The sequence below is a fragment of the Papaver somniferum genome, chromosome 8 (genome assembly GCF_003573695.1).
Source record: "Papaver somniferum cultivar HN1 chromosome 8, ASM357369v1, whole genome shotgun sequence".
In the NCBI taxonomy this organism is placed as follows: Eukaryota; Viridiplantae; Streptophyta; class Magnoliopsida; order Ranunculales; family Papaveraceae; genus Papaver; species Papaver somniferum.
In genome coordinates, this window is record NC_039365.1 from 79,953,338 (window position 1) to 79,958,294 (window position 4,957).

The following is a 4,957-nucleotide window of genomic DNA, read 5'->3' on the forward strand; positions in this document are numbered from 1 at the left end:
ATTGAAAACCTTGATTTGAAGATTATATAAGAAAGAACTTTAGCAACTGGGAAACATAATCCCCACACCTCCTGTGTGATACCAGTTGCGACTAGAGTCGATTCTCCTTTAACCTAGGTTTTTCTGAAACCATTGTAGGTTAACGATTTAAAGACTTCATTGGGATTGTGAATCCAAACCCCAACTATTTTCTTTGTAGTTTTGTGTTATAATCTTGCTGTGTTCTATGGTATCGAGTATTATCTTCTCTGAGATTTGCTCGAGATTTAATCTCCGATAGACAAGATAAAAAGTAATCACAAATATATTCGTCTCATCGTTTGTGATTCCACAATATCTTGTTTCTCTACCATACGATTAAGATTATTGTGAGGTGATTGATATTACTAGGATGTTCTTCGGGAATATAAGTTCGGTCTATCAGTTGGTTCCTATTCATCTTGATTTATCAAAAGACGGAACAAAACTCATAGGTATCTCCGTGATAGACAGATTTATCTATTAAATAAACTATTATGTGTGAGACCGATTGGTTTATCAAGTCTTCGACTTTGGGTCGTATCAACTCTTAGTTATGGATGAGATCAGCTAAGGGAATCAAGTGCATAGAGTCCTGCTAGGATTCAAAGGCGTAAGGAACGCGACTGTACCTTGATCAGTGTGAGTTTGGTTAGGGCTCAACTACATTCCATTCCGAAGTTAACTTGGAGTAGGCTAGTGTTTATAGCGGCATAATACAGTGTGATGTTCAAATATGCACTAGGTCCTGGGGTTTTTCTGCATTTGCGGTTTCCTCGTAAACAAAACTTCTGGTGTCTGTGTTATTTCTTTTACGCATTATATTTTCTATATAATTGAAATATCACAGGTTGTGTGTTGTGTAGTTCAATCAATTAGATAATCCTACCTTTGGTTGTTGATATAAATTGATTGACACTTGAACATTGGTCTTTGACACCGTTCAAGTTATTTCACATAATAATCAGGCGCGCGGATTTCTATCTGTTTGATTTGATGATTATATTGTGAAACAGAGATACAACTCTTGGATATATTTCCATTGATTGAGTCTGACTGTCTAGTTGATTATCTTGGAGTTTGTCCATACAGATTGCCTAAACGAAATATTGGGTGAGGTTGTTAGACCCCTGTTTTTTCAACTGGGACTTCCTCTTAGTAATAATGAAGAAAATTGGTTTCAATGACCAGTAGTGTGGGAAAATATACCAATGCATATCAACAACCTCTTTTGTTGTGCTCATAAATGGCTCACCTGATTTTTTTTTTAAACCTTCTAGGAGGCTAAGACAAGATGATCCTCTACCCCCTTACCTTTTCCTCTTTTGTATGAAATCCCTCTGGTATCAAAATATGAAAAAAAATGCTCCTTTCATTAACCATCTCCTCTTTGCTGATGCTTGCATGGTTTTCTGCAAAGCCAGTAAAATGGAAAGTCAAAACCTAATGGATATTTTATAGGTCTTCAATGAGACCTCTGGTCAATTAATCAACTTCAACAAATTTAGAGTTTTCTTCAGCAATAACGCTAAACCTAGTCTTAGCACCACTATTAGCATTAACATAGGAGTTAAAGTCATTCATCTAAATGATAAGTATCTTGGATGGGAAAATTCATAAAGTGACCGGCTTCAAACCATATAATTAATAAACCGGCCAGTTTTTTGGCACCTTATATAACGTGGCCTTTCCATTAATTTTCACACCCAGGGTCCACTAGATTGGTCAATCAAGTTGATTAAGTCAAATCTTCATATTAAAATTACTATCGTATTTTTACAAGTATATAACAATAAAAGAAAACGCACGATGCATTTTGCTCCATTCTTGCCATTAAAACAAAAAAAAAACAAAGAAGAAAAACCAGCGACAGAAGTCTTTGAGGATAAGAGTACTATTAGAAAGTAAAGTTGTTGTTTGATCGTTTAGAAGTTTTAATGCTATACCATAAGTTATTACCAGAGTTTATTGTTCGACTATAATACATAACAATTGAAATTAAATGGAGACGAATAAGGAGAACTTTTAAATCGAAGCAATACAGGTCTCCAAACAGGGTAAGTTCATCAAACCCAGTGTTTATTTATCTTTGGTTTGCCATATTAGATGAACAATTGTTTTAATTTGTTACATGCAGTAGAAATTGAGTTTAGGGTTCTTCGAATTTGGGATTTTACTGATTTGTATTATTTATTTTTTGATGTTTTTGTCCAATCTTGGTTTTGTGGTGACGGGGATTCCGTTAATTAGGATTTTTATTTTTATCAATTAAATGGATACTGCTGCCATCATGATTAACAGTGGCTGATAAGCAAATCATTTGAGTTTAAATCAGTGACGATTTGGTTAGATTTTGGATGAGTTTTGCTGCCGGTATGGTAAGCTTTTAATTGGGTATTTGATTTTAATTGTTGTTGCATAGATTTGATTTGATTGATTAGAGTTCAGTTATGTTGATTTCAATGGGATTTGATTTCAGGTGTTAACTTGTAACAGGGAAGAGATGGGGGTCTGTTAAATTAAACATGGAAGAGGTGAAGAGGCTCAGTTATGTATGGGCATGTGTTGAAGGTATTGATTTTACAAAGAAGTTGTGTTGTTGTTGTTCTGTTGGAGTTGCAGCTGTTGTTGTAGGTGGTTTCTGGGTTGGCAAGATTTATAGAAATGAAGATGGTGGTTAAGTTACAGGTGCAGTTGTGTGGGTTCATCTATATATGAGCATTTGAAGTCAACATGGGGTCTGGTAGCTATGATTTATGAAGATATTGGAGGTGAGTATTTGTTGCAGCTGTTGTTCAAGAGGTGATGTTGCAGATACTCTGGTGTTGCTGAGTATGGAGAAGCTTGAATGCTGAATGACCTACGAGTTTGTGTTGGTTTATTTGTATGCATAGGAGGGAATTGAGCTGAAGTTCCGTGAGAATGAGAAGAGGTAACAATCTGAGATGACATTGTAGCTGAAATGTGCAGGTAAGGGTATAATTGCTGCAGTGAATAGGCTGAATGGATTGCAGAGCTGGGTACATTACGTCAATCAACAAGGATTGTTTCAGTTGCTCAATGTGGTGCTTTCAGTATTTGTGTATCATTAGAATTGTGGGTTGTCGACGAAATATGAAATTACAGCACCGAAGGAGACATCACAGAGCTTAACAGAACACAATAAACTAATTCTTAGTTCAACAACTCGGTATGATTCTGTACAACTCAGTATCTTAGAATTGTTTATCTAGGCCCGACCTAGTCATTCAATGAGGGACTTTAATATCTTTTACTAACCAGGTTAACTGACACATGTACACTTAACTTCCGTCACCCGTTTTTTTTTTTAAATGGATGAAAAATGTCAATGTCGGTCACTTTATATAAACATTCAAAATAACGTACCTTTTCTGAAATATATTACAAAAACATGGCCACTTTATTAAAAAGACCATCTTGGATCATCTCTTTTCACTCATGGAAGCAAAATTACCTTTTTCAAACCAGGAGTTGATAAGCTTAAGCTCAAATTAGTTAGTTGGAAGAATAACCCCCTCAATCCAGCTGATAGACATGTCCACGTTAACTCAGTTACCTCCACAACAAGTATATACCAGATGAACTGCTTCAATCTACTAAAGCAAACCTGTTAAAACCTAAATAAACTCCAAAGAGATTTCTTCTGGGGTAAAAGCTTATACAATCCAAAATCCTACTACCCAAAAGATTGGATTGCTATGTGTAAACTAAAATATCTAGGAGTTTTGGAGCTCATGAATATGGAACACTTCAATAGTGCTATGTTCACCAAAATTGGTTGGAGATTAGAAAAAGACAAAAATTCCCTCTGGTACTAGCTCACAGATGCAAAATACTTAATTGGCAGAAATGTTCTCAATATGGATATCAAGCCCAAAGAGGGAGATTCCTGGATATGGAAAGGGACTCTGGAAGGCATCAACAACATTCAAGAAAACAGTTCCTGGAGAATTGGAAATGGCAAGAGCATTAACATTTGGAAGGATATATGGATTCCTACCATCACAACTTAAATTCCTAAACCTACTAACTTTCCTTCTGATATATTTATGGCTGAACACCTCCTCATACACAATGGTGAATGGATCAATGATTGACTTACTCCAATTACTGCCAAGGATATCCTGCACACTGCCACCCATCCAAGTGAAGAGGATCAAATCATGTGAAACCTAACTAATTCTGGAAACTTCACGGTGAAATCTCTCTACGGAGCCAAGATGGATACTTTGTACAGAAATGATATTCAGACCAGCAATTGGCAAGCTCTTTGGAAAATGGATATTGCTCCAGCCATCTAGATTTATTTATTTTTTGAAATGTGCACATGGAATTTTACTCACAAATGTTAAAACTGCTAGCATTCTCAATTATATAAATCTATTTGCAAGTTATACAATAGTATGAGGAAATGACTCAAATATTCCTGAATTGCCCAGCTGCAACTTTAGTTTGGCATATGCTGCTTGGACCATCCCGTGGAAACCACAAATTTCATGGATTGGTTAAAACTCTTGGTTCGATTCTACAGCTAACCATTCCAGTAACAATATTTATGCAACTGCTTGCTGGTATATCTGGAAAGCTAGACATGCTTACATCTTTAATCACACCCAGCTGAATGCTAGACACACCATCCTCAGTATTCAACATCATCTGAGTAATTATCATAGAATCCCCTGCAGGACCATATTCTCAATTTTGTTCTTCAGGATGAGGACTATGAGGTTGATCATGCTGAAACTACTCTTAAATTTCCAAGTAGTACTGATAAAAGAGAGGCATTTGAAATAATCATCAAAATATGCACCTTGCAAGACCTAGATTCACTAGTTTTTCACTGCACTTACAACTCTGGATTTTGCAGGACACACTATTGGACTAGAGGATACCCAGGACACTCTGGAGAATTGGGAGC